The sequence below is a fragment of the Phyllobates terribilis genome, unplaced genomic scaffold (assembly GCF_046119375.1).
Source record: "Phyllobates terribilis strain yellow unplaced genomic scaffold, ASM4611937v1 Scaffold_1__5_contigs__length_1240528914, whole genome shotgun sequence".
NCBI lineage: Eukaryota > Metazoa > Chordata > Amphibia > Anura > Dendrobatidae > Phyllobates > Phyllobates terribilis.
Window position 1 is genome coordinate 386,817,417 of NW_027362761.1, and position 13,952 is coordinate 386,831,368.

Below are 13,952 nucleotides of genomic sequence, written 5' to 3' on the forward strand. Positions count from 1 at the left end.
AAGCTGCCAAAAATTAAGACGGAGGAGCTTGCAATGCCCCTTAATAGAGACATGCAGTACAGCATATTAAAAACATTATTTCCATTATTGGGGAGTGGGTCTCCCATAGTCTTTGCCTATGCCTTCCAAGCAAAAGCTGCCAAAAATTAGGATGGAGGAACTTGCAATGACCCTTACAAGAGCCATGCAGTACAGCATATTAAAAACATTATTCCCATTATTGGGGAGTGGGTCTCCCATAGTCTTTGCCTATGCCTTCCAAGCAAAAGCTGCCAAAAATTAGGATGGAGTAACTTGCAATGCCTCTTACAAGAGCCATGCAGTAAAGCATATTAAAAAAATTATTCCCATTATTGGGGAGTGGGTCTCCCATAGTGTTTGCCTATGCTTTCCAAGCAAAAGGTGCCAAAATTTAGGATGGAGGAACTTGCAATGCCCCTTACAAGAGCCATGCATTACAGCATATTAAAGACATTATTCCCATTATTGAGGAGTGGGTCTCCTATAGTTTTTGCCTATGCCTTCCAAGCAAAAGCTACCAAAAATTAAGACGGAGGAACTTGCAATGCCCCTTACAAGAGCCATGCAGTACAGCATATTAAAAACATTATTCCCATTATTGGGGAGTGGGTCTCCCATAGTCTTTCCCTATGCCTTCCAAGCAAAAGCTGCCAAAAATTAAGACGGAGGAACTTGCAATGCCCCTTAAAAGAGCCATGCAGTACAGCATATTAAAAACATTATTCCCATTATTGGGGAGTGGGCCTCCCATAGTCTTTGCTTATGCCTTCCAAGCAAAAGCTGCCAAAAATTAGGATGGAGGAACTTGCAATGCCCCTTAATAGAGCCATGCAGTACAGCATATTAAAAAAATGATTCCCATTATTGGGGAGTGGGTCTCCCAGAGTCTTTGCCTATGCATTCCAAGCAAAAGCTGCCAAAAATTAAGACGGAGGAGCTTGCAATGCCCCTTAATAGAGACATGCAGTACAGCATATTAAAAACATTATTTCCATTATTGGGGAGTGGGTCTCCTATAGTTTTTGCCTATGCCTTCCAAGCAAAAGCTGCCAAAAATTAGGATGGAGTAACTTGCAATGCCTCTTACAAGAGCCATGCAGTACAGCATATTAAAAAAATTATTCCCATTATTGGGGAGTGGGTCTCCCATAGTGTTTGCCTATGCTTTCCAAGCAAAAGGTGCCAAAATTTAGGATGGAGGAACTTGCAATGCCCCTTACAAGAGCCATGCATTACAGCATATTAAAGACATTATTCCCATTATTGAGGAGTGGGTCTCCTATAGTTTTTGCCTATGCCTTCCAAGCAAAAGCTACCAAAAATTAAGACGGAGGAACTTGCAATGCCCCTTACAAGAGCCATGCAGTACAGCATATTAAAAACATTATTCCCATTATTGGGGAGTGGGTCTCCCATAGTCTTTCCCTATGCCTTCCAAGCAAAAGCTGCCAAAAATTAAGACGGAGGAACTTGCAATGCCCCTTAAAAGAGCCATGCAGTACAGCATATTAAAAACATTATTCCCATTATTGGGGAGTGGGTCTCCCATAGTCTTTGCTTATGCCTTCCAAGCAAAAGCTGCCAAAAATTAGGATGGAGGAACTTGCAATGCCCCTTAATAGAGCCATGCAGTACAGCATATTAAAAAAATGATTCCCATTATTGGGGAGTGGGTCTCCCAGAGTCTTTGCCTATGCATTCCAAGCAAAAGCTGCCAAAAATTAAGACGGAGGAGCTTGCAATGCCCCTTAATAGAGACATGCAGTACAGCATATTAAAAACATTATTTCCATTATTGGGGAGTGGGTCTCCCATAGTCTTTGCCTATGCCTTCCAAGCAAAAGCTGCCAAAAATTAGGATGGAGGAACTTGCAATGACCCTTACAAGAGCCATGCAGTACAGCATATTAAAAACATTATTCCCATTATTGGGGAGTGGGTCTCCCATAGTCTTTGCCTATGCCTTCCAAGCAAAAGCTGCCAAAAATTAGGATGGAGTAACTTGCAATGCCTCTTACAAGAGCCATGCAGTAAAGCATATTAAAAAAATTATTCCCATTATTGGGGAGTGGGTCTCCCATAGTGTTTGCCTATGCTTTCCAAGCAAAAGGTGCCAAAATTTAGGATGGAGGAACTTGCAATGCCCCTTACAAGAGCCATGCATTACAGCATATTAAAGACATTATTCCCATTATTGAGGAGTGGGTCTCCTATAGTTTTTGCCTATGCCTTCCAAGCAAAAGCTACCAAAAATTAAGACGGAGGAACTTGCAATGCCCCTTACAAGAGCCATGCAGTACAGCATATTAAAAACATTATTCCCATTATTGGGGAGTGGGTCTCCCATAGTCTTTCCCTATGCCTTCCAAGCAAAAGCTGCCAAAAATTAAGACGGAGGAACTTGCAATGCCCCTTAAAAGAGCCATGCAGTACAGCATATTAAAAACATTATTCCCATTATTGGGGAGTGGGTCTCCCATAGTCTTTGCTTATGCCTTCCAAGCAAAAGCTGCCAAAAATTAGGATGGAGGAACTTGCAATGCCCCTTAATAGAGCCATGCAGTACAGCATATTAAAAAAATGATTCCCATTATTGGGGAGTGGGTCTCCCAGAGTCTTTGCCTATGCATTCCAAGCAAAAGCTGCCAAAAATTAAGACGGAGGAGCTTGCAATGCCCCTTAATAGAGACATGCAGTACAGCATATTAAAAACATTATTTCCATTATTGGGGAGTGGGTCTCCCATAGTCTTTGCCTATGCCTTCCAAGCAAAAGCTGCCAAAAATTAGGATGGAGGAACTTGCAATGGCCCTTACAAGAGCCATGCATTACAGCATATTAAAAACATTATTCCCATTATTGGGGAGTGGGTCTCCTATAATCTTTGCCTATGCCTTCAAAGCAAAAGCTGCCAAAAATTAGGACAGAGGAACTTGCAATGCCCCTTACAAGAGCCATGCAGTAAAGCATATTGAAAACATTATTCCCAATATTGGGGAGTGGGTCTCCCATAGTCTTTGCCTATGCCTTCCAAGCAAAAGGTGCCAAAATTTAGGATGGAGAAACTTGCAATGCCCCTTGCAAGAGCCATGCATTACAGCATATTAAAGACATTATTCCCATTATTGAGGAGTGGGTCTCCTATAGTTTTTGCCTATGCCTTCCAAGCAAAAGCTACCAAAAATTAAGACGGAGGAAATTGCAATGCTCCTTACAAGAGCCATGCAGTACAGCATATTAAAAACATTATTCCCATTATTGGGGAGTGGGTCTCCCATAGTCTTTGCCTATGCCTTCCAAGCAAATGCTGCCAAAAATTAAGACGGAGGAACTTGCAATGCCCCTAAAAAGAGCCATGCAGTTCAGCATATTAAAAACATTGTTCCCATTATTGGGAAGTGGGTCTCCCATAGTCTTTGCCTATGCCTTCCAAGCAATAGCTGCCAAAAATTAGGACGGAGGAACTTGCAATGCCCCTTACAAGAGCGATGCAGTACAGCTTATTAAAAACATTTTACCCATTATTGGGGAGTGGGTCTCCCATAACCTTTGCCTATGCCTTCCAAGCAAAGGCTGCCAAAAATTAGGATGGCGGAACTTGCAATGCTGGCAACACGGACCATGGTCACCCTGGTGGTATAATGGTGGTGGAGGCTGAGGATAAAGAGAAGAGCAAAATACAGCCGAAATGAGGAAGCGTATACCCATGTGTTGGTGTGAAGCGGTGCATGGGAATACCCCTCCCGAAGTAACACAGTGGATTTAACTTTATATTACTCTGCTGTCATTTGGTGGTGATGATAAGTCTGGCCCAATCCAGCCCTTGTTCATTTTGATAAGGGTCAGCTTGTCAGCATTGTCAGTTGACAGGCGAGTGCGCTTATCAGTTATAATTCCCCCAGCGGCACTAAAAACACACTCCGATAACACGCTAGCGGCAGGGCAGGCCAGGACCTCCAAGGCGTACAGACCGAGTTCATTCCAAGTGTCCAGCTTGGATACCCAATAATTAAAAGGCACAGAGGAATCACAGAGGACGCTGGTATGGTCGGCAAGGTACTCCCTCACCATCTTTTGAAACTTTCCACTCCTTGTGAGAGTAACCAGCGCCTCAGGGCCTGTAAGCTGGGCGGGTCTCTGAAAACTGTCCCAGAACATTGACAGTGTTCCCCTGCCTCTGCTGGATTGGAGTTGTGTCTATCTCGCCTGTACGCCTTGGTTGGGCAACGAACTGTGACTTCTGCCGCTAGCATGATCACATGGGAATTTCTTTAACAGTTCTGCCGCAAGGGCCTACTGGTACTGCCCCATTTTTGTAGACCTCTCCACCTCAGGAATAAGAGAGTGAAAGTTTTCCTTGTAGCGGGAGTCTAAAAGTGTCACAAACCAGTAATGACTGTCACCCAACATTTTGACAATGCGAGGGTCACAGTTAAGGCAGCGTAACATAAAGTCAGCCATGCGTGCCAGACTGGTAATGGGCAAGATTTCCGTGTCCTCACCAAGATGATGACTGACCATGCTCTCCTCCTCCCCCCCCCCCTGACCTCAGGCCATCCATGCTGAACCGACTGTATGACAGTTGTACAAGTACTACCTTCTACAGCGCATGATAGCAGCTCCTGTTCTTCCTCCTCCTCCTCTTCTCCCTCATTGTCCCCCAATGCACGTTGGGATGAGATGAGGCTGGGCTGTGTGTAATCACCCACTGCGGCGTCTTGATCCATCTCATCATACTCTGGCTGCAATGCCTCCTCTTTAATTCTCTGCAGAGAGCGTTGCAAAAGACATACAAGTGGGATACTGATGCTAATGATGGCGTCATCGCCACTCACCATCTTGGTGGACTCCTCAAAGTTTGTCAGGATGGTACATATGTCAGACATCCAGGTCAGCTCCTGAGGTCTTATGTTTGGAGTCTGACCTGAATATCGACGGCCTTGTTGCAGCTGGTACTTCACAACTGCTCTCTTCTGCTCACAAATCATTTGCAACATGCCGACTTCCGAAAATGAGCTGACAGGCGGCGTACTTTGACGAGCAGATCTGGCAACTCGAGGTACAATTTAAGAAACCGCTGAACCACGAGGTTAAGCACATGAGCCAGGCATGGTATGTGTGAGATCTTGCCTCGCTTCAGAGCCGCCACCAGGTTACGGCCATTGTCACACACAACCATGCCTGGATGTAGGCTCAGCGGTCTCAGCCACAGATCTGCCTGCTCTTTCACAGCTGTCCACAACTCACAAGCAGTGTGAAGTTTATCACCTAAGCTTATGAGTTTCAGCACAGCCTGTTGCCGCTTTGTTGAGGCCGTACTGCAGTGCTTCCAGCTTGTAACTGATGTGGTGATATCTGAGAAGGAGGCTGAACATGAGGAGGAGGAGGATGATGCTAAACACTGTGGGGGAAACTCTGACTGACATAGGGCCCGCAATCCTCAGTGTGGGGAGGATGTGTTCCGTCCCAAGGTCCGACTGGGTCCCGGCTTCCACTATGTTTACGCAGTGTGCCGTCAGGGAGATGTACCGTCCCTGGCCACAAGCACTTGTCCACGTGTCCGTTATCATGTGGACTCTCCCAGTAACTGTGTTGTTGAGGGCACGGCAGATGTTTTGGGACACGTGCTTGTGTAGTGCGGGGATGGCACACCGGGCAAAATAGTGTCGGCTGGGGACCGAGTACCGAGGGACGGCCACCGCCATAAGGTTGCGTAAGGATTCTGTCTCCACCAGCCTAAAAGGCAGCATTTCCAACGCAAGCAGTCGTGAAATGTGCGAATTTAGGACTATGCCTGTGGGGTGTTGACTGCAAATTTGCACTTTCATTCAAAGGTTTGGGATATGGACAATTGAACGCTGCGGTGGGACGTGGACGTTGATGCTGTTTCTTGAGAAACTGCCATAACAAGTGAAGGCTGAGAGGAGGGGGCATCTTTGCATGCAGTATGGACAGGGGATTGCCTTGCATGCACAACAGGGGGTTCTATTACACGCACAACAGCGGAAGAAGCAGTGGTGACACCCGCTGACACTGGTCGTGGACCCTGGGGTTCGCCCCACAAAGTCGGAAGCTTTGCTGACATGAGCCTGATCATGCTGGTGGTGGTCAGGCTGGTAGTTTTGTCACCCCTGCTGATGCTGGCCTGGCAGGTGGTACAAATGGACTTTTTGGGGTTATCAGCAGAGTCTTTAAGAAAATTCCAGACTCTGGAAGACCTACCGGTTGTATTGGCAATGTCCCTCGTGATGGTGTTATGGGGAACGGTTGACGGCTTCTGTCTGCGGCCACCACACTGCTTCTTCCTGCCTGTTGGGGTACTCTGCCTCCCTCCCCCTGTGTGCTGCTGGCCTCGCTCTGCGTGTCCTCCTGCCACGTTGGGTCAGTACCTAGATCATCCACCACCTCCTCCTCCTCACTTCGTGGCAATTGAGTCTCGTCATCGTCCACCTCTTGTGACAAATTGCCAGCATTGCCTTCCTGTGGCCATGGGTGTTCAAATATTTGGCCATCGCTACATGGGATCTCCTCTTCCCCCACTTCTAGCGAAGCAGGCGAGCAGGCGATGGGTCCAAATATGGAAATGGACCAGTGAACAGCTCTTCAGAGTGTCCAACTGTGGGATCAGTTGCAGTCTGACGACACTCGGCATGGTGGGAGGAAGGACCATCAGGGTGAGGAGGAGTATGCGGTCAAGACTCACGGCTACTAACACTTGACCTTGTGGAAGACAGACTGGAGGTGGTGGTGTCCAGGTGACTGGAAGTATTATCTGCTATCCAATTAATAACCTGTTCACACTGATCAGTTCGCAATAGTGGTGTTGTTGTGTGCTTCCCTAGTAATTCGGTCAAGAACTGGGAGCGAGAAGATGTGGCTGTTGGTTGTGGCACATTTTCACCTTGGCCACGGCCCCATCCTCTGCACGGACCATCACCAGAACGTCCAGTTCCACGTCCCTTGCCACACGCCTTGCCCATTGTAAATGAAGTAAAATAGCTTACATTCGCATTATCAATGGCAAAAGAGTAATAAAAAGGAGATTAGAACCATGGAAGAGGAAAACCACAATTCTATTTCTCTGGCCTACACCAGAATTTTTTAAACAGATATATTTGTGTCTGAACAGTCAGCGAGACACTCAAACTGTTTTTTTTTATGTAAAAAAGGCAAAAAGGTGGATTACACCCAGATTTGAACTGTGGAATAGGAAAACCACAGTTCTAGTTCTCTGGCCGACAACAGAATCTTTTAAACAGATATATTTGTGTCTGAACAGTCAGCGAGACACTCAAACTGTTTTTTTTTTTATGTAAAAAAGGCAAAAAGGTGGATTACACCCAGATTTGAACCACGGTAGAGGAAAACCACAGTTCTAGTTCTCTGGCCTACACCAGACTCTTTTAAACAGATATATTTGTGTCTGAACAGTCAGCGAGACACTCAAACTGTTTTTTTTTTAATGAAAAAAGGCAAAAAGGTGGATAACACCCAGATTTGAACCGTGGAAGAGGAAAACCACAGTTCTAATTTCCTGGCGTATACCAGACGTTTTTAAATAGATATATTTGTGTCTGAACAGTCAGCGAGACACTCAAACTGTTTTTTTTATGGAAAAAAGGCAAAAAAGTGGATAATACAGTGATTTGAGCCGTGGAACTGCAAAACCCCAGTTCTAGTTATCTGTCCGAAAGCGGACTCTTTTAAACAGATATATTGGTGTCTGAACACTCACAGACACACTCAATTTTTTTTTTTGGTGAAGAAATACCAAAAGGTTAATAAGACGGTTATTTGTACAGTCTGACTGAGGAAAAAAAAAAAGAGTATTTAGATAAAAAAAAAAGATTTTTCCTGGCCCCTGAGACCTGGGGCTAAGTCTAGCAATTTGAGCAGCGGCAGCACACAGGACTGTAATGCATTGTTTGTTGGTATAACCACTGCATCTACTATACAGCCTGCCTGCCTGCCTGATATCTGGGATGGTTATTAGTCCTAAGAAGGACTGTTTGTTTGATTTTGCAGGCTTTAGAGACCCTACACTACCTATTTCGCAGTATAAATGTCTCCCTAGCTCAGCAGCACTCTCCCTACACTGTCTGATCCAGAGCGACTGTGTCCAAGATGGCGGCAACTGGTTTTAAATACTCGAGGTGACGCTGTGCGGCCAGCCAATCACTGTAATGCCCACAACCAACATGGCTGCGGCATTACAGTGACTGTCTGGCATTCCCTGCATGTTCATTGGCTCTGTAAAGAGCGCCAAACATGCAGGGCGGAGACCCGAGCTCCCGCCCGAGTAACCCAGAAATGCTCGGTGCTCGCCGAACATCCCGAGTAGTGAGATGCTTGGGAGAGTACTGAGCAGTGTCGAGCATGCTCGCTCAACACTACTTATGAGCATTATTACTGTCTAGGGCACTTGCTATAGTATAATATGTGTGTGGGAATGTGAGGAGGGTGCTTGAAAGGCAGTAAGCCAAAGATGTCTGAGTTACAATCTGCACAAACGAGTCAGGGATGAAAGAAGTGGTTGTCTGATGTAAGAATGATTATGATCAATGAGCGCATCAACAGTGAATCACTGATGTTTACCATTAAATGTTCAATGTATAGTGGTAATATCAGTCTTGGTACAGTAGTTTTAGTCAATGATCAGTATGGTGGCATCACTACCAAATATGCTGGTAATATGTTATTACATTCTGGGGGTTTTATCTGTCTCTTATATTGATGGTAATAATTGTCTTGGTAGAGTCATGTTTGGTAATAATAAGTATAGAGGCATTCTGTCACAATGTAGTATTAATATGAGGTCATAAAGTGATGGTTTTATTTGAACATATACTACTCTCAAAAAGTTAGGGATATTTAGATTTTGGGCAAAATTTATGGAAAACGTAAAAAGTTCACGATATAGTGATATTTTATCATGAAAATAGAGCATTTAAGTAGAAGCATGAAATAGTGATTTCCTCATCTCAAACTATTTATTGAAAGAAAAGCCAACAACAGTGGTGGGTATACCCCAATAAAAAATGTCAATGTCTCAATAACTTGTCATGTGGCCTTGAGCATCAATTGACATCCCATGCTGTTCACAAATCAACTTATTGTCTGCTTAGGCATGGCATCCTACTCTGCTTGAAGGGCGACCCTCAGGTCATTGAGGTTCTACGGTACAGAGTTACGGGCCTCTGCACGGTGCCTCAGCTGATACCATATGTTTTCTATGAGATTCAGGTCTGGGGAAAGTGCAGGACACTCCATTTGAGGTACCCCATTCTCCAGCAATTCAGCGAGGTAGAGCATATTAAATATAAAATATAACTTAAATACCCATAGTTATCACATCATAGTACCAGGCAACAGTCGCTCACAAGTGGATAAGGGATTTGTTTCATTCAGCCATTACGGCTGATATAACAGATCCAGTTGGATTTTTTGTTCTTTCTCCCCTGAAGATTCGCCAAATGAAACACGTCAGGAGTATTAGGGGTTATTCACTTATGTGATCCTGGAAGCTTGATCTAGTAGGGTATTGTGTGGCTGTTTGGAGAAAGCCCCCCTCTCCTCTGCCCCTTTAGAATTTACACCTTACCTACTCAGCACAAGGATTGGATCTGAATCCTACTAGTGAGGCACAGCACCTGGAAAATACGGTGAGACTGTTCCATTTATTTTGTGTCTGCTGAGTGGGGTTACATGATATGAATTGGTGTGTTAAGACCTATTGAGATTTATCACACCTGATCTACACTTTAGCTGGCCATATACAGTACAGACCAAAAGTTTGGATACACCTTCTCATTTAAAGTTTTTTCTTTATTTTCATGACTATCAAAATTGTACATTCACACTGAAGGCATCAAAACTATGAATTAACACGTGAATTTACATACTTAACAAAAAAGTGTGAAACAACTGAAAATATGTCTTATATTCTAGGTTCTTCAAAGTAGCCACCTTTTGCTTTGATGACTGCTTTGCACACTCTTGGCATTCTCTTGATGAGCTTCAAGAGGTAGTCATCGGAAATGGTCTTCCAACAATCTTGAAGGAGTTCCCAGAGATACTTAGCACTTGTTGGCCCTTTTGCCTTCACTCTGCGGTCCAGCTCACCCCAAACCATCTCGATTGGGTTCAGGTCTGTTGACTGTGGAGTCCAGGTCAACTGTTGTAGCACCCCATCACTCTCCTCCTTGGTCAAATAGCCCTTACATAGCCTGGAGGGTTGTTTGGGGTAATTGTCCTGTTGAAAAATAAATGATCGTCCAACTAAACGCAAACCGGATGGAATAGCATGCCGCTGCAAGATGCTGTGGTAGCCATGCTGGTTCAGTATGCCTTCAATTTTTAATAAATCCCCAACAGTGTCACCAAAAAAGCACCACCACACCATCACACCTCCTCCTCCATGCTTCACGGTGGGAACCAGGCATGTAGAGTCCATCCGTTCACCTTTTTTGCGTCGCACAAAGACTAGTGTTGAGCGAACATGCTCGACACAGCTCGGTACTCGCCCAAGCATCACGCTACTCGGGATGTTCGGCGAGCACCGAGCATTTCCGGGTTACTCGGGCGGGAGCTCGGGTCTCCGCCCTGCATGTTTGGCGCTCTTTACAGAGCCAATGAACATGCAGGAATTGCCAGCCAGTCACTGTAATGCCGCAGCCATGTTGTTTGTGGGCATTACAGTGATTGGCTGGCCGCACAGCGTCACCTCGAGTATTTAAAACCGGGCGCCGCCATCTTGGACACAGTCGCTCCGGATCAGACAGTGTAGGGACAGCGCTGCTGATTTAGGGAGAGATATATCCTGCAAAATAGTTAGTGTAGGGTCTGTAAAGGCTGCCAGATCAAACAAACAGTCCTTCTCAGGACTAATATCCATCCCAGGTATATCAGGCAGGCAGGCAGGCTGTATAGGAGACGCAGTGGTTATACCAGCAAACGCTGCATTACAGTCCTGTGTGCTGCTCCTGTTGCTGAAATTGCTGGACTTAGCTCCAGGTCCCGGGGGCCAGGAAAAATCCTTTTTTTTATCTAAATCCTCTTTTTTTTTCCTCCTTCACAATGTACAAATACCCATCTTATTATCTTTTGGTGCCCCCCCCCCAAAAAAAAAAGTGTGTCTCTGATTTTTCAGACACAAATATATCTGTTGAAAATAGTCTGGTGTAGGCCAGAGAAATACAAGTGTGGTTTTGCAGTTCCACGGTACAAACCTCTGTATTATCCACTTTTGGGCCATTTGTATCTAAAAAAAACAGTTTGAGTGTGTCGCTCACTGTTCAGCTGCAAATATATATATATTTTAAAAAGCCTGGTATACACCAGTAAATTATTACTGTGGTATTGATGTTCCATGGTAAAACATCTCTAAAATCCTGTATTTGGCATTTTTTGCTGTATAAAAATAATAATAGTGTCTCCCTGATTTTTCAGACACAAATATATCTGTTGAAAATAGTCTGGTGTAGGCCAGAGAGACGGAAGTGTGCTTTTGCTGTTCCACGGTAAAAAAATCTTTATTATCCTGCTTTTTGCATTTTTTGCTGTAAAAAAAAAAAATAGTGTCTCCCTGATTTTTCAGACACAAATATATCTGTTGAAAATAGTCTAGTGTAGGCCCGAGAAATACAAGTGTGGTTTTGCAGTTCCACAGTACAAACCTCTGTATTATCCACTTTTGGGCCATTTGTATCTAAAAAAAACAGTTTGAGTGTGTCGCTCACTGTTCAGCCGCAAATATATATATATTTTAAAAAGCCTGGTATACACCAGTAAATTATTACTGTGGTTTTGATGTTCCACGGTAAAACATCTCTATTATCCTGTTTTTGGCATTTTTTGCTGTATAAAAATAATAAGTGTCTCCCTGATTTTTCAGACACAAATATATCTGTTGAAAATAGTCTGGTGAAGGCCAGAGAGACAGAAGTGTGCTTTTGCTGTTCCACGGTAAAAAATCTCTATTATCCTGCTTTTTGCATTTTTTGCTGTAAAAAAAAAAAAATAGTGTCTCCCTGATTTTTCAGACACAAATATATCTGTTGAAAATAGTCTGGTGTAGGCCCGAGAAATACAAGTGTGGTTTTGCAGTTCCACGGTACAATCCTCTGTATTATCCACTTTTGGGCCATTTGTAACTAAAAAAAACAGTTTGAGTGTGTCGCTCACTGTTCAGCCGCAAATATATATATATTTTAAAAAGCAAGATATACACCAGTAAATTATTACTGTGGTTTTGATGTTCCATGGTAAAACATCTCTATTATCCTGTTTTTGGCATTTTTTGCTGTATAAAAATAATAATAGTGTCTCCCTGATTTTTCAGACACAAATATATCTTTTGAAAAAAGTCTGGTGTAGGCCAGAGAGACAGAAGTGTACTTTCGCTGTTCCACGGTAAAAAATCTCTATTATCCTGTTTTTTGCATTTTTGGCTGTAAAAAAGAAAAAAAATAGTGTCTCCCTGATTTTTCAGACACAAATATATCTGTTGAAAATAGTCTGGTGTAGGCCCGAGAAATACAATTGTGGTTTTGCAGTTCCACGGTACAAACCTCTGTATTATCCACTTTTGGGCTATTTGTATCTAAAAAAAACAGTTTGAGTGTGTCGCTCACTGTTCAGCCGCAAATATATATATATTTTAAAAATCCTGGTAAACACCAGTAAATTATTACTGTGGTTTTGATGTTCCACGGTAAAACATCTCTATTATCCTGTTTTTGGCATTTTTTGCTGTATAAAAATAATAATAGTGTCTCCCTGATATTTCAGACACAAATATATCTGTTGAAAATAGTCTGGTGTAGGCCAGAGAGACAGAAGTGTGCTTTTGCTGTTCCACGGTAAAAAATCTCTATTATCCTGCTTTTTGCATTTTTTGCTGTAAAAAAAAATAGTGTCTTCCTGATTTTTCAGACACAAATATGTCTGTTGAAAATAGTCTGTTGTAGGCCAGAGAGACAGAAGAGTGCTTTTGCTGTTCCACGGTAAAAAATCTCTATTATCCTGCTTTTTGCATTTTTTGCTGTAAAAAAAAAAAAGTGTCTCCCTGATTTTTCAGACACAAATATGTCTGTTGAAAATAGTCTGGTGTAGGCCCGAGAAATACAAGTGTGGTTTTGCAGTTCCATGGTACAAACCTCTGTATTATCCACTTTTGGGCCATTTGTATCTAAAAAAAACAGTTTGAGTGTGTCGCTCACTGTTCAGCTGCAAATATATATATATTTTAAAAAGCCTGGTATACACCAGTAAATTATTACTGTGGTTTTGATGTTCCACGGTAAAACATCTCTATTATCCTGTTTTTGGCATTTTTTGCTGTATAAAAATAATAAGTGTCTCCCTGATTTTTCAGACACAAATATATCTGTTGAAAATAGTCTGGTGTAGGCCAGAGAGACAGAAGTGTGCTTTTGCTGTTCCACGGTAAAAAATCTCTATTATCCTGCTTTTTGCATTTTTTGCTGTAAAAAAAAAAAAAAATAGTGTCTCCCTGATTTTTCAGACACAAATATGTCTGTTGAAAATAGTCTGGTGTAGGCCCGAGAAATACAAGTGTGGTTTTGCAGTTCCATGGTACAAACCTCTGTATTATCCACTTTTGGGCCATTTGTATCTAAAAAAAACAGTTTGAGTGTGTCGCTCACTGTTCAGCTGCAAATATATATATATTTTAAAAAGCCTGGTATACACCAGTAAATTATTACTGTGGTTTTGATGTTCCATGGTAAAACATCTCTGTTATCCTGTTTTTGGCATTTTTTGCTGTATAAAAATAATAAGTGTCTCCCTGATTTTTCAGACACAAATATATCTGTTGAAAATAGTCTGGTGTAGGCCAGAGAGACAGAAGTGTGCTTTTGCTGTTCCACTGTAAAAATTCTCTATTATCCTGCTTTTTGCATTGTTTG

General features: G+C 43.0%; 1 protein-coding gene across 4 annotated transcripts in view; it reads right to left on the reverse strand.

The window, feature by feature from the left end:
• ADAMTS19 (ADAM metallopeptidase with thrombospondin type 1 motif 19) overlaps positions 1–13,952 on the reverse strand; it is a 530,841-nt gene that overhangs the window by 111,258 nt on the left and 405,631 nt on the right. The gene's annotated exons all lie outside the window — the stretch shown is intronic.